Source organism: Rhinolophus sinicus, linkage group LG01 (genome assembly GCF_036562045.2).
Source record: "Rhinolophus sinicus isolate RSC01 linkage group LG01, ASM3656204v1, whole genome shotgun sequence".
Taxonomy (NCBI): domain Eukaryota; kingdom Metazoa; phylum Chordata; class Mammalia; order Chiroptera; family Rhinolophidae; genus Rhinolophus; species Rhinolophus sinicus.
In genome coordinates, this window is record NC_133751.1 from 138,326,444 (window position 1) to 138,347,905 (window position 21,462).

The window sequence follows — 21,462 nt, forward strand, 5'->3', positions numbered from 1 at the left end:
CATGCATAGAATTTGTTTTACATTTGTATTTGTGCAAAATGTATGTGTGTGCGTGCACATGCGTGTACATACATACACAAATATGTTGAACAGTCACAATACACATACATAATATATAGCCATAAATCCAGAATTAAGCCCTTTCCTGTTTCACTTGCACGTCTTAACCACCCACTGAGTCCTCTGATTTAAAATGACCCAGGAAGGCCTGAATTAAATGGAAGGAAAAACTTTTAAAGTCATGTATATATTCTAGATGTGGTTTGCTATTCTAATCTGTCCCACCCTCCCTTATTCTGCCTCAAAAATATTATAGGAACAGGTTGAATTGGGCACAAACTTAAACAGGATATTGCTTTTACCTGTTTCAGCCAAAGCTCAGAGAGTCACTGTCCTATAAAAAGACTTCCCTGTCTTACTGTGATTAAAAGTAGAGTTGAAAATGGTAGTGTCAACTATTTTTTGCCAAGTGCTGTACATTTGTTACCTCATTTAATCCCCATCACAACTTAGAAGAGTATTTGTTATTCTCTACTTCATAGAGAAGACACCAAAGCCTGGAAGAAATGAAGTCGCTTGTCTATTATACAGCTGTGACATAGTGGCGACAAGAAATAAGATTCTAGGCCAGAGCTGTTGAACTCCAAATACTGTGTGTTCTGTCAGCTTAGTATCTGTAATTGCTCCGCAGTATTTCAGAGTTGAATATTATTTTGATTTAACATGTATGTGAGTGATAGGAATGAAATTGCTTGTTTTATTCTGGTTGTTTGTACAGGGCATTTGCAGGAGCAGTGGAAGACTCATGAGAGCAGAACGTTGGCTCTACTAGGAGCTCAGTCTGTTCGTTGGCAAATCAAAAATTTTAAGGTCTTTGTTACGACCAAAAAAGTATACAAAAGAAACTGTGAAAAGGATCATTTATTATTTTGTACAAAACCAGAACATTCCAACTCACCAAGAAAACATAAATGGAAGAATTTAATCAGAATATAAGTTGCCTGTAAGAAAATATAACATTCTGTGAGAAATCAAACTGTTGCCTAAGAATAAATTCACCCGTATTCATGTAAGCACCGTGAAGAAAATGAAATATACATTATCAACTTGTATTATGTTTTACTTCGTTGTTCCAAAGCCAAACACAACCCCAGCTGTGTTGCTGCTTATTGCTTGATCTTTCTATTATTTTGCTTTCCATCAGTGACTTTTTTTTTTCCTTTTTAGAGTAACATGTTTCCTTGATGGTGGGGTTGCCTTTCTTGCAGAGATCCAAATCAATGTAATTGAAAACATTGTAGGCTTAAAAATATTTTAATATTTAATATGGCTCATGGGTGAATATTACTGGAGTCATAGAAAAGTTAAGATAGGAGTAGTGGCATCGAAACACTCCCAAAAGCCAATCACAGCTGCAGGACAATGGCCTTCATTCAGGGGACCTTTTCAGCCACACAGCCTGTTGCTGTTCTGAGGCATGCTACCTGCGAAAGTGGCAAATTAGTGTTAGGTTGGTGCAAAAGTAATCGCAGTTTTTGCAATTTTTTTTAACCTTTTAAACTGCAGTTACTTTTGCACCAACCTAATGCATGGAATAGTTTGGAAAGTTGGCCTCAGAATTCAGTGGCGTGCCCTTTCTTTGCTCTGGACCCGAGATATGCCCAACTGTGCCATCCATCCCCTAGCTTCTTTCTTGTAATTTCTAGCCATGTCAGTGGCATGGAAAACTGAAACAAGACAGGCATGATTTTTTAAATGTTACTGTATTTTAGATAAACATAGATCTTTGAAGTTTGATTTGAAAATACATCTTGCCCGAGTTAGGAGAATAATTTCAGTATGTTAACTCATACCATCAAAACTCATTTTTAGCATTATTCAGTAGTCCACTTAAAATCCTGCTCCTTACGAAATAATGTTTATGGCAGCCACCAGGCATGTCCTGTGTCACCCAGTGCGAAAGTTCTGTATAGGTTATTTTCCTTGCATTCCCTCTGGGGAAAATGGGCAGGGATGGGATGGCATAGTGTTTACGAGCATAGTCTCTAGACCCGGACTGTTTTAATTTGCATTTTGGCTCCACTGCTGACCTTGAACAAATTACGTCACCTTTCCATGCATCACTGTTTTGATTTCTAGGATAAGGATTATAATGTCGCCTTTTTTTTTTTTTTTTTTTATCATTTTGTGAAGATTAGGTGAGTTAGCATCTTTGAGATTTTGGATGATTTTAACATACTTTCTTTTTCTTATTTGTATTTTCTACAATGATCTGAACATTATTAAAATTCTTAAATAAGAATCATAAGTCACAATACCAATACTCCAATAGAACTATCACATTTTTGCATGTGGACTTTTCAATTCTAATGATTAAGCGCATGCATTTTTATGTAGTTAAAATTATTCTGTACATATATTTTGTAATCTGCCTTTTTCTTTGGCATTAAAATCTAATTATTTTTTCATGTTCCTCCATGGCTTTGCAATTAATTATCAATTTGATGACTACATTGTGTTCTATTTGTCTAATTACTAAAATTTAATATATTTTCTCCAGTTGTTTAAATATTTACTTTTTCAGCGTTTATCTGTTATGGTTAGCATATCAATTAAATAATAAAATGAAAATTCTGAACATAATGTAAACAGCTATAATTTGTTGTTTCTTGAAAGTTATATTTAATTCTTAGAGCAGCTCTACAAGTTAGGCATTATTATCTTCTTATTAAAGATGAAAGAGGTTTAAAGAAGTTAAGTAACTCACTGATTATAAAGCCAGTGCGAGGTCGAGCTAGACTTCAAGTTTGTCTGATTGTTTTTCTGATTTGTATGATCTTTTTTCTGTTATCATTTGTAAAACTGTGTTCCCTAATTGTTGACAGGAATGAAAATTAGTTTGCATCACTTTTGTGTCCTGAATCCCATGTCTATTTCAGAACTTTTAAGACCATTATCTCTTAATTTACAGTATTGTTAAAAAGACCAGTAACTTTCAGATTCCCATGTTGTGAATAGGAGTTCTCCCTGCCCAACTTCTGGAAGGTTTTAGGTTTTTCTCTTTTTACACTTTTCTTAATGATTCACTTTGTCGTTTGTTCTGATTTCATCCTTTGACCTGTGCATTCCACTTGGGAATTTTTTATGTTTCGTTTCTTTGATAATTTCATGTATTCTAATTTTGCTGTTGTTGATGCTATTGTTATTGCTGTTGTTGCATTCTTCTGGGTACTGGACCTCGTATACTCTTAATTGTTTTTATCTTTTGTTTCCTACTGTTCATTTTTCTATCATTTTGTTCCACCTTGTAGAAGAGTTCTTCAGCTTTATCTCTGAACCCTCTTTTTTTTAATAAATTTATGCTTTTTTTTTTTCCATTTCTGATCTTTCTTGTTCTCTGAGAGTTTCTTTTCTATAGTTTATGATTCTTGTTTCCTGGATACAATATAGTTTTTTTTATGTCTGTGAAGTTTTAAAATATATTTTTGAAGTTTCTTCTGTTCCCTAAATTGTATGTTTCTCCAAATTCTCTATTTTTCTTTTTATATGGTTTGAATCCTGTTTCTGTGCTATGAACACAGCTTGTTGACTGCAGAGCTTCGCTCAAAGTTGAATGAGCAATGAACTGATCTCTTCTGGGAGAACACCAAATGTCATTATCTCAAGATGCATTTACTCTTGGGCAGTTCAGATTACATGGAGAGGAATTTTTCAGTCTCTTGCCTCTGGAGTAAGAACCCTGATGCTAGCAAACTGGAAGGCAGTCATTGGAATAGGGGTGGTGGTATAATAAACCTTTATTTAATCCCTCTTGTTAATAAGCAAGGCACCTTATTCCACTCTCAGCTCTACTTGGTGTCTCATAATCTAAGATCTCTTTGGTTCAACTTTTTAGAAACTAAAATTCCAGTTATCTGCTTGAGTAGTCACCTGGCTTCAGAGTACGTAAGGAGATCAGTTCATTTGGCATCTTCTTTAAAAGATTGTCAACAAATCCTTTCACTTAAAGCCCTACCCTATTATACCCTAGTATCCAGAATTACAATTCCTAAGCTTTTCTGAGGTTCTGCAATAGAATTACTTTCTCTTCCCCTTTCCTTGCTCCCTCTCTTCTTCCTTCCTTTCTTCCCTCACATTTCTCATCCCTTAGGTTATCTTTAGTCGATCCAATTTCCAGTTTTAAAATTTGTATTTACATTTTTTACCTGTTTTTCTCTCTTTGTTTTTTTTTTGTAGTGTTATAATTTTAAAATATATATATTTACTATCATTTAAATGATATTTCAGGAAAGCATGTAGATGAACCCATGTTTTATCTACTGTGCTTAACTAAATAACTCATGTTATAATATTTTGGTCAACCATTCAAGAATGTGACATTTTCTTCCTTTATTTAAGTCAGATTAAATTTTCTAATTAAGCTTAATGGTTTTCTTCATAAAGATTAAATGCACCTCTCATTAAATTACATTCCAAAAATATGCAGTTTTTCCTTGTTATTTGGAATGAAACCTCTTCTTTCTTTGTATTTTCTAGCTAGTTGTTACTTGGTGATACTACTTTAGTATATTTGACTTATATCTAGAAAATTTATCAAGCTCATTCGTTTTATAATTTCTGCATTGATTCTTTTAGATTTCATAGCATGCAATCTTTTTATCAAAATTGTATTTTGCCTTTTCCTATTATATATTAAATCATTGTTGTTTTCTACATTTGTAAAAAATATTCAAAACCATTTAAAATAATATTGGTGATAATTAATATCCTTATTTTATTCCTGAGTTTGGAGGGAATACTTCTTGTCGGGTTCTACTACACGACACAATATTGACTTCTGTTTTGAAATAGGTTATTATTTTTTAAATGTATTTTAGGAAAGGCTCTAAAACTAAGGAGACATGTCCAAAGGACACTGAAGCCAGCTTTAAAGGGGCTCCCTCTGGACAAATTTTGAACAGTTGAGCTATCAAAATAAATAATGTTAGAAATGGATTACACCACAATGAATTAAAAACAGTAACCCGTGAGTCCACACTGATAATGAAACAAAATTAGAAAGAAGGGGTGAAGGGCCAGTGCTGCTTTATAGAAGAATTAGATGGCAAGCTAATAAATGTAGAAAGAATAGAAATAGGAAATCACCTTTATTTCCACAGTTGTAATAACTGATTCAGGCAATAGTTACCAATTGATGCTAAAATTCAGGCAATTGATGCTAAAATTATTTAGAAAGACTGTTTGGAAACAGGGTATTCACATGGTCTCAAAGTATCACCTCACAGATTGTTTATTAATTAGAAAGGAAAAGGTACCTTTAAAATGGAGAAATCTGGCAGATACCATTTTAACTCAATGATTGAACTTCACAACACCAACAAAAGACAGTCTGGCATATGTTCCTCCTAATACAGTGCACTTCAGAAGGAAAATGTACTACTTTTTCTATATTCCTGTCAGTAGTGTTTAACCTAAATCAGATGATGAAGAAGTAACCAGACACACTCAAATTGAGGAACAGTCTGAAAAACAACTGACCTAGACTTTTCCAAAATGTCAGTGACGTGAAAAACTAAACAAGACTGGAGAATTGTTCTAGATGAAAGGAGAATGAAGTTTGACTGGATCTTAGTTTGAGGAAAAAACAAAACGGCAAAAAGGTTAAGGATGTTTTGGGGACAAATGGCAAAATGCCAGTATGTATTGTAAGTTATATCATATTAAATATCAATGTTAAATGTCCTGAATGTGATATTTATATTATCACAATTATGTAGAGAATATCATTGTTCTTAGGAAAAACATGCTGAAGTACACATCGGTCAAGTGCCACAATGTGTGAAACGCTCAAATGGTTCAGCAAAAAGTATATATGTGTGTGTGTGTGTGTGTGTGTGTACACACACACATACACACACACACACACACAGGGTGCCAAAAAAAGGTATACACATTTTAAGAAAGGAAAAAAAACGTATTAAAATTATAATAATGTATACTGATAACAAAAGATGACTACAAGTCACATTTAACTTCTGCAATTACAAGAGGTGCTCAAAGTGGTTACCATCAGCATAATTTTAATACAGTTTTTTCCTATCTTAAAATGTGTATACATTTTTTTGGCACTCTCTGTATATTTATATAAACAGGCACACACACAAGCACATGCCCATGAAGGGGGGAGGGCTAATGTGCTTGTGTGTGTGCCCATGAAGGGGGGAGGATAGAAGTTTGTTAAACTAGCTGAAAGGTAATTGTGTTTTATGGGGAAACTATTATTGGAACTTTCTTTCATTAAAAATTTTTCAAAGTTGGAAAAGTGAAATATGTTATTGTAACTTTGATCTGTAACATCATAATATTTAAATTTATCCTATAACCACAACTATATCTCCTTAGGAGTAATTCTCTAATGGTTTCTTTTAGTTCATGGTTTTTTCAGCTGTTATAAGAAATTGTGTGTGCGTATGTGTGTGTACATACGAATTTGTGAGAAGCTTTAGTGTCTCTACTCAAATCCTGTTCCCCAAGGAATCTCCTCAGCATGTGTACTTTTTATTGGAGTTTCTGCTCTGTCATGAATATCCTAAACTAAAATATTCTTTCCTTCTTTTAAAAGCTATTAACATTTATTAGGTATTTTTGAAATATTTTCCCAAATTGGCTTAACTAACCTTTGTAACAAATACTTTCTACTTGGAGCAAAATGAATGTCCTTATGAATTTTTCATACATTGCAAAATAAAATAAGCATGATGAATTATCTCACGAGCCCCTATGCAGTTCATGGTTTTCAATACTTGTTAAAAATGGAGTGTATTTCTTCTCTTAACAAATTTATAATTATAAATGCTTATCATTCAGTTATTATCTGCTTTCCCTTTATCTATTTTGCCACCCAATTATACTAATTTTTATTTAAATTTAATTCCCTTCATATTCTATTTATGGTTTGTCAGTTTCTTTTGGTCTATTATTATAGTGTTGAACTTGGGGGAAAAAATCTTTCCATCGGATTCAGAAATCCTAGCAGGCCCAGTTCTACCACTGACTAGCTCTAAAACTCAGGCATCTATTTAGTTATCTAAGTGTCTGGGTCTGTTTGGTAATATAAAATTTTCATTAGCCACGACACGTAGGTAACAATCACCAATATTACTTCTCTTCTAGTATACCATGAGTTTGTTATGCCCCCTTTATGGTTGGCATCTGCAGCTGTTCACTCTCAAACTGTAGCTATAAACCTGGCTCATTGTATCACACAAATTACTCTCGAACTCTACCACTTGAGGTGAGGTTGGGGTTAAGAAATTGGTGGTATGACTTGCAACTTCTTACAATAATTCCTTTAGTGATCTCATGATTGGTGCTTCCCTTTTGCAGGCAAGTACATTCTATTTCATCTGCTGGGAATATTACCTGTGGAAAACTTTATATATAGGACCTACTCTCAAACTTGCACTATTGATATTTTCAGCATTTACTGTTAACAGCCTCCAATCTCTAGTTAAAATGTGAACACCCCCAGTTTTGTTAGGGGAGAGAGGAGCTTAAAATGACGTAATAGAGAAACCATTGCATTAAGTCTCCTGTTGCAGGGGAATGTGGGTAGCCTCAATACATTTTATTCTCTTGTGAACAGCCAATTTTCAGCATGGAACGGGCTGTAGGAAGAGTAGGACAGAATGGTGGAGCTGGATTCATAAATGAATCCACCACTTTGCCTGTGTACCCACTTTTTCTCTCTCTATGAATAATCTGCAGATGACTATATACCATTTGGTAAACATAACACAATGCACAATTTTGATTCTTTTCTATTTTTTAAACTAATTTTGTTATTGCAAAGTAATATTTTTTTCTCTTAGAAAATATAGAAGAGGCAAATAAAAGTCACATGTAATTATACTACCCAGAGATAATCACTTGGGTGCTTATCCTCTTGGATCTTTCTTTTTAGGGATTTTTCATTTTTTTTTAAATGAGGTCATATTGTATATTCCATTTCGTTTCTTGAATTTTTTCCATTAACAATATATTGTGGACCTCTTTCCACGTTATTCAGTTTTCTTCAGTACTATTATTTTATATGGCTGTGTAATATGATATAGTTGTTGCATAACTTATTTAAACAGCTTCCTCTTCTTGACTTAAATGTTTTATTAGGCCACTGCTCTGATGACATTGACGAAATAAATATTTGGGTACAATTTCTTTTGAATAAAAAATATAATACCTAGATCAAAGAGGATTGAACTTTCAAATTGTTGATACATATTGCTCAACTACTTTTATAAAGTACTGTATCCTGAAATAGCTTAATATAATTTTTAGAGAAAACCAATAAGAAAGACTACTGGTTTAAATACTGTGTGAGGACTGTAGATAACCTCTTAGCAAGCTGTGAAACTGTTGGTTAATGGTCTAGAGGTGAGAAAAAGGTAGTTACTACCAGCTATCATTAGGAATAACATATTAGAAATTTCCAAAATAAATTTAAAAACCTATGTAACAGCATAGGACATTTTACCAATGTATAAAAGTTATGAGCTTCTATAGGAAATAATTTGGTTAATATAGTTTTATCTTTTTCTCCCAAAAGGAGGATATTTTTATTGCCTATTCTAAAACATAAAAATAATGTGTATATTATTTTTTTTAAATCTAACTGTACACAAATATAAAAAACTATGAAGTAAAAAATTCCTGTCTATAATCATATTCCTTAGAGACATCTCTGTTAAGTATATATATAATACAAACACACATGCATAAATACATAGAATTAGATATATTTAATTTCCAAAATTTATACAAGTGAGATCATACTAATTCTGTCGTGCAAGTTGCTTTTTTAAAAAAGCTACCAAAATAATGCTAACATCTTCCCAAATTATTATACATAGATTTACCTTACTCTTTTTAATTCCTGCATGATATTACATGGAATGGACGTACTATATTTTAGTAAATAAATTCCCTATTGATAATTGTTTGGATTATTTTTTCTTCTCAATTACAAACAGTGCATTTATTATCTTGTACAGACATCTAAGTGCTTTATTATTATTTCCAAAATAATAGCAGTGGAATTGTTTGTTATTGGTAGAGTAATGAAAAGACCTGAGCTCTGGTATTAGAGCTTCAATCCCAACCTTCGCTACTGACATAGTATGTACCTTTGGCAAGCTAACTGACCTGACTCTAAAATTGATGTAAATCTAGAATCCACTTTATAGAATTGTTGAGAATTCTATAACCTTTCTTAATGAGGAAATTCATGTGAGTTATATTATGTACCTTTTGTACCTGGCATATAGTAAGTACTAAAATTTCTCTATTATATGTTTTCTTCCTGTTTATTTCTTTTGTTCATTTTTTCTCTTGGATAGTTTAGTTTTTATTGGTTTATAGGAGAATTTTTCCTATTAATAATATTTAATTGTCTCTTTTGTAAGTTACAACTTTTTTTCCTTAGTATATCTTTTGCTTTGTTTTATATCTTTTCCTGCATTCGAGTGTTCAGTCTTTTATGATTCCTGGTCTTGGTGTCATGCTAAGAAAGGAAAGATCATAAGATTATCTTCCTGTATTCTGTTTTAGAGATTTAATCATTTTTATTTTCTATATTTAAATATTTACCTGTATTTTTCTAAAATGCAGCTAGTAGCCTCCTCTTCTACACCCCCAAGGGACAAATTGGAAATTCTAAGGTCTTTTTTAGGTTTTCACCATGGCTGAGAAAGCACCACTGGAACTCAGTGGTCAGCAGCCAGGGTTGTCTGCCAGAGACTCCTTCAACACAGAACTTCCTCCACAAAGAATTCCTGAGTCCTTCTTGACTTGGAAATTCCTTACCAGAATTCTAACCCATTGCTTTCTGCCAACAACAATCTGAAACTAACAATGGATTTAATCCATAAAAATAACAATGGATTTAATCCATTGCTTCTCAGATTAACTGAGTTTAAAAATAATAGCACTTGATTATGTGGAGAAATTCTAAATTTCATGTACCAGGGAATGTGTAGATTAGTATAGCATTTTGTTGTTGTTGTTTTATTATCAATTGCTCCTTTTCCATGGTAGTATATTATTGTTTTATTGGAACAATATCTCTCAAATATAATTGAAAACGTTAGAAATTTTCACTCACTTCTTCTGTGTCTTGCATTATTTCTCTTCTTTGGATGCCATTTGCACAGAGAAGTCACCAAGGTCTTCCTTTGAGCTGCTGATTCTCCTTTTATATCCAGTAATTGTCACTTGTGTAGGTCTCCATTAATACCGTGTTTCCCCGAAAATAAGACCTAGCCGGACCATCAGCTCTAATGCATCATTTGGAGCAAAAATTAATATAAGACCTGGTATTATATTATATTATATTATACCCGGTCTTATAGAAAAATAAGACCTGGCATTATATTATATTATGTATATTATATTATATTATATTATATTATATTATATTATATTATATTATATTATCAGGTCTTATAGTAAAATCTTATATTAATTTTTGCTCCAAAAGACACATTGGAGCTGATGGTCCGGTTAGGTCTTATTTTCAGGGAAACAACGTTAGTATTGTTACTACTCTTGAGGAACTTCAGCACAAAGCTAGGTCTGGCTGCAGGGGTTCTCTGGCAGGAGCAGGCTGGGAAACAGTGAATTTTTATTACTGAATATGATAAACTTGTAGAACAAAAGTTCAGTATTTTTTCATACATACAATGGTCAGATAAGTCATTCCTTGCTATTTGATACCTTTTTATATAATATAGGTAAGATAATGTAGTTTGAGTTTATAAATATCTTGTGGTGAAGGTTTATTTAAGAATAGTACCTAAAAGAGTTGAAAAAGACATAGCTTAAAAATAATTTTTCATAAATGTAATTTCTCGGTGTTTTTTAGAGTAATTTTCTACAAGAGAAGCTGGGGGGAGGAAGGCATTTTGAGAAAGCATTTTTAGAGATTATGGTGAAACAGTACATAAATATAGAGTCATGTGCCTCTTAAAGGTGGTGATACTTCTGAGGAATGCGTTGTTAGCCAACTTCATCATTGTGCAAACATTCTAGAATGCACTTACACAAAAGGCTACAAGCCTGTACACCTTGCTACAATACAAAACACCACAAGATTAATCAAGCACAAGAGAAAATGATACAGTCAAGAGCGCAGTAAACATGATGTATATGAGGGTGTTTCCAGTGTAACAGCACACTGTTGTACAGCAAACTTTGTTTTTAAGTATAAAGAATACACTCTAAAATAACGATAAAAGGTATAGAAGAGTAAATGCATAAACCAGTACAATATGTAGTTATTTATTATCATCAAATATTATGCACTGTACATAATTATAAGTGCTGTCCTTTTTATATATATATAACATTTTTTAATTAGTTTCAGGTGCACAAAACAATGTAATAGACGTTTATCATTTATACCCCTCACACTGTGACAGCCGCCCTCCCCCAATCCACTACCCCTCTGACATCGCACACAGCCATTACATTTCCACTGTCTCTATTCCTAATGCTGTACTCCGCTTCTTGTAACTATGTATGTATATATATATATATATATATATATATATAATTGTAGTTGATGTTCATTATTGTTCAAGTGCTACACTTTTATGTGACTGGCGGCACAGTAGGCTTGCTGACACCAGCATGACCACAAACACAGGAATAATATTGTGCTACAGTGTTACGATGGCTAGGACTTCACTGGATGAATTTTTCAGCTCCAGTATCTTCCAGTATCTTATAGGACCATTGTTGTATATGCAGCCCGTTATTGACCAAAATGTCGTTGTGCCGTGCAGGACTGTCGCTTCCACAAGAAGTTCATTAACAAGTGCATAGATATATTTCTTATGGCTGATTATTCTTTACTTTTTCAATTAAAAAAATGGAGTTTCTGCAAATGGCTAAGGGATATATAGTCCAGGTTTGTAGCCTTTTGGGAATTATATTTTATCTAACCATAGAACTTAATACTTAGAAGAATGGACAAATTGCATCACCTTCAAGTAATTCCTACATATTATTTCTTGCAGCTAGACCTTACAAGGGAGCCGGGTAGAACCACTTGTACATAGTTGACAGCTCAGGATATATGTCCACATATGTTTGAAAGCCAGATGACCAAAGAGTAGAATAATGTGCTTTTATAAATAGCCTAACCAACACACAGTCCTGGATGGAAAAAGAAGTCACCTCTGTACATAAAAGAACACCTCCATGTGAACGACACCACTGCCACCACCATCGTCATCATGTTTGTTTAGTCTTTACTCAAGCTCATAGGCAATTAGTCTATGCACTTAAATTAATTATCACATTTAATTCTCAGAAGAACCCAATAAGATAGATAACCATTATCCCCATTTTGTGGATGTGGAAATTAAGGCACAGAGAATCTAATTTGCTTAAGATCTAGCAAGAAAAAAAAGCCATACTGACTGAATTCCAAATCTTGCTTATACCATGCTGCATCTGCAGTAAAGAAAAGTTTTGGATCTACTCCAGTATAGGAAAAAGTGTTGACTGAGTCCTGGAAAATCTTTACCGTGAAGCATAAAACACTGAAAATACTCTTGTCCTGCTTATCAGTAGAGTAGGCATTAACACTGTTTCAGTGTAGCCCTTGAAGAATTGTCACCAGTGAATACACAGCACGTATCACAGCACCAAGCTCATAACTAGCACTCAGTAAGGAGTCACAGAGTGAACCTCTGTAAGAACATTCCCATGGACTGGCTGAAAACATAGGTGCTACAGCCTAAGCCTACAAAATAAATTAAAATATGATGACAAATTATAAAAAGGAATTAATTTGGCATATTAAATTATTGCTATAAATCAATTGTATTTTCAAGAAAAATCATTAAAAGTTAATTATTTCAGCTTTACAGTGATATTTTAAATATTTTTTCTTTTTCAATTACAGTTGACATACAATATCATTTGTTTCAGGTGTACAACGTAGTGATTAGATGTTTATATAACTTACGAAGTGATCACCCCAACAAATCTACGCCATACATAGCTATTAGAATATTATTGACTATATTCCTTATGCTATAGTTTGCATCCCCATGACCATTTTGTAACTATCAATTTGTACTTCTTAATGCCGTCCCCTTTTTCACCCACCCCACCAAACTTCTTCCCAGCTGGTAACCATCAAAACGTTCTCTGTGTCTATGAGTTTGTTTCTGTTTTGCTTGTTTGTTTATTTTGTTCTTTAGATTCCATATATAAGTAAAATCATATGGCATTTATCTTTCTGTGTCTAACTTACTCCACTCAGCACAATACCCTCCAGGTCCATCCATCTAATTGCAGATGGCAAGATATCATTCCTTTTTATGGCTGAGTAATATTCCATTATATGTATGTAATGGAATGTAACCACCTCTTCTGTATTCATTGATCCATTGATGGACACCCAAGCTGCCTCCAAATCTTAGCTATTGTAAATTATGCTGTAATGAACATATGGATGCACATATCCCTTCAAAGTAGTGCTTTGGGTTTCTTCGGATAAATACCCAGAAGTAGGATTACTGGGTCCTTCTTTGTCTCTTGTTAAAGCCTTTGTTTTAAAGTATGTTTTGTCTGTTATAAGTATTGCTACAACAGCTTTTTTTTTTCCATTTGCATTTTCATGACATATCTTTTTCCAAGCCTTTACTTTCAGTCTGTGTGTCTTTCACTCTGAAGTGAGTCTCTTATAGGCAGCACATGTAAGGGTCTTATTGAGATATAACTTATACCATGGAATGCACCCATTTAAAGTGTACAATGCAATGATGTATTCAGAGAGTTGTGTAACAGTAAGCAATCAATTTTAGATTGTCTCAATTACCCTTTCCCCAAAACAACATGCACCTATTACTGGTCACTCCCTATTCTCTCCCACCCCTTTGACCCTTTCCCCCAGCTTAGAAATCACTACTATCTTTCTAGATATTCCTGGACATTTCATACAAATGGAATCATACAATATGTGGTCTTTTGTGACTGGTTTCTTTCATTAGCTTGTTTTCAACGTTCACCCATGTTATACTGTGTATCCTAACTTCATTCCTTTTTATTGAAAAATAATATTTCGGTATATAAATATACTACATTTTGTCTATCCATGCATCAGTTGATAGACATTGGGGTTGTCCCATATCAGATACATGATTTAGGAATATTTTTTCTAAAATTATGTGAGTTGTCTTTTCACTTTTTTGATGATGTTCTTTACAACAAAACTTTCTAATTTTGGAGCGGTCCAATTTATTTACTTGTTTTTATTGCTTTTGCTTTGGTGTCATATCTAAAGAAGGCTTTGACAAACCAAAGGTCACAAAGATTTATTGCTATGTTTTCTCTTAAGAATTTTACAGTTTTAACTGTTACATTAAAATCTATGCTTCATTTTGAGTTAAAGTTTGTGTGTGGCATAAGGAAGGGATCCACTTTCCTTTTTCATCTGAATATCGAGTTGAACACTGTAACATTTGTTGAAAAGACTTCTTTCCCTGTTGAATGGAATTAGTATCCTTGTTAAAAACCAATTGACCGTGTATGTGTTTAATTCTTGATGCTTAGTTCTGTTCCATTAATACACGTGTCTGTCCTTATGCCAGTACTACATTGTTTTGATTTCTTGAAGTGTTGGTTCTCTCATTTTTCAAGTTTGTTTTGGTTATTCCACATTTCCATACGAAATCCTAATCAGCTTGTCAATTCTACAAAATTGCTGCCTGGAATTTTGATAGGAATTGCATTGAATCTGTAGCTCAATAATTTCAGGAATATTACTGTCGTAACAATATGAAGTCTTATGATTCAGAAATGTGGTATGGTATAATTTATTTAAGTTATCTTTAATATCTTAAACAATATTTTATTGTTTTCAAAGTTTGAGTCTTACACTTTTTAAGAAGTTTATTCCTAATTATTTTCTTTTCATGCTATTGTAAATGGAATTGTTTCTTAATTTCACTTTCAGATTGTTCATTGCTAGTGTATTGACATACAAGTGAATTTGTATATTGGTCTTTTATCCTGCTATCTTACTGAACTTGCTTATTAGTTCTAGTAGTTTTTTTAGTGGATTCCTTAGGATTTTCTATACATAAGATAATGTCCTCTGTAAATAAAGATAAATTCACCTTTTCCTTTCAAATCTGGTGTCTATTCTTTCTTTTTCTTGCCTAATTGCCCTGGCTAAGAACTCCAGTACAATATTGAATGCAAGTGACAAAAGTCTTGTTCCTGATTTTAGGGGGAATGCATGTCGTTTCTCACCAGTAAGCTTGATAATAGCTGTGGGTTATCAGATGCCCTTTATCAAGTTGAGGAAATTCCCTTCTAATTCTAGTTTGTTTAGTGGGATGTTTGAATTATTGAATTAAAAATAGTGATTACTGCATTTTTATACTGCATTTTAACATTTAGTATTTTAGAATCCACATCATATAGAGACTGTAGTAAATAAAATTTTCTTCTGTTGTATTAACAGCTCTTCTACTTTTATTAAACAGTGCTTCTGCTTTATGGTTATGTCAACTTTGGCAACTTTAACTTCTGTGCCCCTGAGTTTCCCCATCTGCAAAACTGGTTTTGACTGATTCTAGTACCTACCTTACAGCCCTATTAAATACTGAACTATTTACAAGTAAAGCATTTAGAATAGCAGTTGGCCTCATTGTAAGTTGGCCTAACAGCTAATATATCTTAGTTATTATTGAGAATATGCATAATTTATGCATTAATTAATCAATACTTTGTTTCATGTGTACAGCTTATTTAGAAGGTATTTCTTTAAGAAAAGAACATTTTTTCAAAGCTTTGTTTCAATTTCTTGGATTTTTAAAATTAAATAATACATATTTCTCTTAGAAGAATATTCAAGCAAACTTCTCTAAGGCTGGTACCTGCAAAATAAGGTAATAAAATTTTCAGAAACCCTTGTTCGTTTTTTAGAAAGTTTTTAAGTTAGTTTGATATAGTTTGGTTTATATCAGTGCCTTGCCTGTTTCTACAGATGACTTCAGTTCTTCAGATCATGTTTTTTTGTTTGTTTTTAAGAAGCCACGTCTGTAAAAATGCTTAGGAGACATCTTGCTGGTTTTGATATTTAGTTAGCTAAACTACTTCCTTAGAGAATATGAAAGACTAGCTATGAAAAGCAACATGTCTTGTCATGAAGGACGAGATTCATTAAGGACATCCTAAAATTTAAAGAACTAAGTTTCTAGGCTTGTCCTTTCAGAGTGAAAAACTGATTTTGTATTCTGAGAATTCCTTTGGACATAAATTGAAAGACAAATACAGTGTTTTCTTACTGCTTGTAATGAGCAAGATGAGACATTTTTTCAAAATGAAATTCTTTGGATTTCTTTAGAGTCGACTGTGAGAGTATCAGCTTCAGAATGTTAATTTCCTTACCTTATGGACAACTATTGCATATGATTTACTCTCATATTATAAAATTTGAATACCAGTTTGAAATCATTCTTTAGCTACCTAGAAAAACTGTAGAATTAACTGATCTCCCCACTTTTAATAGGAAATAATTTTTAGCACATACAGCCATTTGAGTACAGCTCCTAATAGAGAGGTACAATAATGTAAATACCCAGAGTACTGAAAATAGTTATCGCAAAGCTCTTGTATTAAAGCAATTTCCTTTCTCGATAGACCCTCATTAACTTTACTGATTCTTAACATAGTTTTCTAGTTGTCCAGTACAAGATGCTTCGAAGCAATACCTGAATATAGAGATTCATCCATATAGATATGGATGGAAAAGAGACAACCTCCATTTCAACAGAGAACTTAAAAAAATGAGAGATACAAAATGATATTATGACTATGTGTCATAACATATGGACTGGAATTATCAAATAAAGTTAAAATTATTTTTTCCCTTTCTACTGAGGTAGGCAGGAATGTGTATGGTATATTTTAGAATACTTTTGTTCAAAAGGCTTAAATTTTTTTAAAGTTTAACATTTGAAGAGGTAAATGTCAGTTACTTAGAAAATTAGTTACGTCAAACACTTTGTTTCCTAAAAACTGCTTAAATGAGGCATTTTATTTTCTTAACTTTTCTTGAGGATGGTTTGCTAACATTTATCCTTACCTATTGATTAGGTTGACAGTCTTTTACCTGTATTCAGTAAACTCTGCTATGTTAGACTCAAAAGACTCAAAATGGTCAATAATTATGCAAAATACAGTGGATTGAAAGTAACCTTTATACACTGTAGTTTATATAGAGTTCATTCTTGGCCATTTTCATCCCCTTGAAGACGATGTTTTACTATTCCGTGTTCCTTAAAGAAGGGTAGGTGGATGTGAGAGGCCACCTATGAGCCAGATGACCTGGCTCAAGGCAGTGAAGACTGAGGGTCGACAGGTGGAGGTGGTCACTGGGCAGCTGTGTAGGAGGTAGCAATACCTCAGAACATAAAACTTTGTGGTCTCATCACGTGCTCGTCCCCTCCATGTCCTTCACCTCCAATTCTAATGGGTTTTTGAAGTCTTTTTCCTGTGTGTCACATATAAGCACTTATTAAATATTAAAAATGTAAAGAGTTTGAGCTTTATAGTGTGGGAAGATTTTCAAAGTTTTAAGTTACGAGTATCAACCACATAGAGTTACTATGTTTAAGAAAATGACTTGAATATGAATTGACATGGGAGGTTAGAAACAGAAAATGCAGAAAACTATTAAAATCCAAATTAGAGATACATGCAAGTTATGGGACTTTGAAACAGGGAGAATATTAGAAACGATGTAGGTATATATTCAACATTGTTTGGTGATTGGCAACTGCCTAGGCTGTGGATCTTGTAAAATGGATAGGAGGTGATTCTGAGGTTTTCCTACATGAAAATTTATGATTTATTAACCAAGATGTAGAACAACTGTCAAAGTAGGATTGAGAATGAATAAGATGGGTTGTTTTGATTGTGTTCATTGTGCGTTGACTATGTGATACTACTTAGAAGTGTCCACCAGACAACTGGTAATAGACGATTTCCAATTGTATTGATCTACTGTTCAGATGTGAGAGGTGTGGCCTCAGAAACTTATGAGCTGACTGCATCAAAGAGGTGAAGTCTCCAAGGGAGGTAGCTGTGCAGGAGTGCTGAGAACTGAAACATGGGGGAACATACATAAAATTGTTAGTAGAAGGGGATCCAGAGAAGGAGATTGGATAGAACATTTGAGAAAGTAGGAACTCAAGGGTAAAGCCAGCAAGACAAAGGACAGATCACTTCAGTAATGTAGTTAACACAAATGTCCATAGTAATCTTTTTTAAAGAAACTTTAATTTCAAGAGTAATGTATTATGTTGTTTAAAAAATTATTGAAAGTTTTAAAAGGTAGAAAGTGAAAAACAGGAGCCTCTTTCCCCTCTGCATTCCTTCCTGCAGTGTTAAATTTCTTCTGCATCTTTCGAACAATTTTTCTTGCATGTACAAACATTACTGTATTCCTGCTATTTCAAATGCAAAATTTTTCACATTTTAACATTTCTGAAATTAGGATGTGACTTACAATTGATGTTTATGTTAAATTTAATGGATTTTTCCCAGAATGACTGGTATTAAGTGAACACCATCTGAAAATCAAAGAATACAAAATAATCTATAAAAGAATAAAAAATATAAGTACATACATATTTATAATATATCAAATCAAGAAAATTTAGATATCTAGTTATAGATATACATATAGTATATATGTAAATGAAATACATACAAACACATATTATCCCTCTTTTATATATAACTGGGATTAGGAACACACACACACACACACACACACACACACAGTTAACATGCTTTTTAAATTGAAGATGTTTTGAAATGCAGAAATTTATATGTATAAAATTACCATATTTCATCAATTCTAAGAAGTAGGTTTTCTTATTTTAACATCTCTGAATCCTGGTTATATGTTAGCATTTCTAGCATATACACTCAACGCAAATATAGTAATTAATTTTTTCTCTTGGCTGCATATTACTCCATGGTATGAGTCTTTCATAATCTTTTAACCCTTACCTTGTTTGTACATTAGGGCTTTTTGTTGTTGTTCAGTATGGTTTTTGGTTTTTGTTGTCTTTTTAGCTTTTTACTATTACCAAAAATGGCTTAATTAAAATTCTTTTTCTACTTCAAATGTGTTTATTTCATGTTCTATAAGTGCTTATAAGCTATATTGCTAATTTGCAACATTATGAAAATAGCATAGTAGTTAACATCTTGTTTTTGCCTTTTAATTATGGTCATCTTTCTAAAAGGTAAATGTGATCATGACAAACAGGTAATATAGTATATAAATTCTTGTGATACTCTCCTCTGCTTGAAATACCCTTCCCAAATTTTCGCTTTCCCACTCAGACTTCTGGAATTCGCTTTGGTGTCATTATGGAAGACTATCTTCAGCGTCAGAGGTGTCTCTAGCATAGCCCCCTATGCTTAACTTCTTTCAACATTTATCATATTGTACTGCAAATGCCTTATTTATTTTTCTGTCTTTTGCATTAGTCTTCCTTAAGGCCTGGGACTTTGTAGCTAGCATAATAAGTAGCTGTCACCGAATAGGTCCGTAAATATTGAAAGAATGAATAGTTCTGTGAAGTGTTTTAAAAATGTTTTCAAATATCTTTTCAAGATCGGCTATGCAAAGTTTTTTGCTATGCCGAAAAGGAAAGTAAAAGGAAAAACTTACGGAGTTATTAGACTAGCTCTATAAATATAGAAGGAAATGAAAAATATGTTGGTATTACAAGTACATGCTTTCTTCTGTGTTTAGCCATCTTAAGAGGAAGCAGCAACTAACATAAAAATGTGTTCAAGAGATCTGTTATCTACCCAGGCAGGGCACTGAGAATTCTGGGTCAAGAAGTAGGTACCTTTAGAAGGAAAAATTACTAAAGGGTTTCGATGAAGACATGTAATTGTAGTTATTAGATGGCTAAATATAACCTTCCACATGTGATAACCAGAGTGTTCATGCCATCTCTCACTCTATATAATGAGTGCTTTCTCCCAGGTGCTTCCTTCCCACACTCCACGCATTCCAAAAGGAAAAAACAAAGCCACCCTTTGTACTTGCATTTCTCAGAATGAGGTATTACATGAATTCCAGCATTAAGAGGAGGCCTCAAACCTGGGCTATTTTAATAATAGGAACAATGAAAATACCATCTTTCCCCCCGAGTTGTTTACACTTAAATAGGGCTGACAATCTCTTTTCTCCTGTGACTACATGATGGATAGTAGTCACATGTACGATACATTCCTTACTCAAAATAGCATGTCAGAATGTACTTCACTGAAAGAGAGAGAAAATAATTTGCAGTATAAGGGTAATATTGAATACTCTTATTGAAATTAAAAATAAATAGAAATATTTTTGCAAACTTTGGTACTTAATAATACATTACTATGATGCCTTAGTTGAGAAACTGTACTTTAAAAAACAATTGTACATATTATTTTACATACATATAATACATATATTTATAGTAGCCCTGTATGTTTCATAGAAAAGGTCTTGAGGCCAATGACAAACAGTTATCAAAGGTCACACATTAATTAGGGCAGGAGCAAAAACAGTACCAAGTTTCTTGTGTCAAGGGCCTGCCCTTTTCCTTTCATACCACATTGCTATCTAATGTAGTGAAAATGACAATCATCACAAAAAAGTAATGCATAAATTTTCATATATACACACACATGCATATATATGCAATATGTGTGTGTGTGTGTGTATATATATATATATATATATATATATATATATATATGCATGTATTTCCAATGAGTCACTTTAAATAACTGAAAGTTCTTCTACCAGCAGCAAATACCTAAAGTTTCACTTCCACCTCTGTCTTAGAAAAACATTAATTAAAATTAATGGATTTCATGTGTGTAATGTTTCCACTTATCCTTATTCAGTATACCAGCACAATTCCTGTTTCTTTAAGGGAAAAATCTGGCATCTCTGATTGAATGTTCCTATCAGCACAAGTAAGATTTAGTACAAAGTTTTGACCTCATAAGAGTTAAAACACTAGCTCTATTTATTTTAGGCTAGCAATTTCCGATTGCTTTTTGTCATTTTTATAATGATCTCCACAATGCTATTATCATCCCACCCCAATGTAAAGATCTCACACTCCAGGAGAATTAAAAGCAGCAAAGAACTGTTAGCGGTCCTGAACAAGAAAATGGAACCCAAGCTATGGCTGAAGGAACTTCTTAACCAAAACAGTGACTCACATCATAGTCTTCTATCTAAAAAGATGGGCTCAGTGGAAATACTACTGTTACATGTACAAAGAAGGTTGTCAGTGTATTGAAAAATATCACTTAAGAAACTATCCATTAAAAAAATGGAATATTTTGTTGGTAATAAGT

General features: G+C 33.1%; 1 protein-coding gene across 15 annotated transcripts in view; it reads left to right on the plus strand.

The window, feature by feature from the left end:
* MBD5 (methyl-CpG binding domain protein 5) overlaps positions 1-21,462 on the plus strand; it is a 372,589-nt gene that overhangs the window by 87,241 nt on the left and 263,886 nt on the right. For 2 of the 15 annotated variants that reach the window (XM_074335952.1, XM_074335934.1), the window contains exon 3: positions 15,919-15,965. The exons of the other annotated variants lie outside the window; for them this stretch is intronic. The gene's annotated coding sequence lies outside the window, so the exon portion shown is untranslated. The remainder of the gene's footprint in view (positions 1-15,918; positions 15,966-21,462) is intronic. 15 annotated transcript variants of the gene reach the window in all.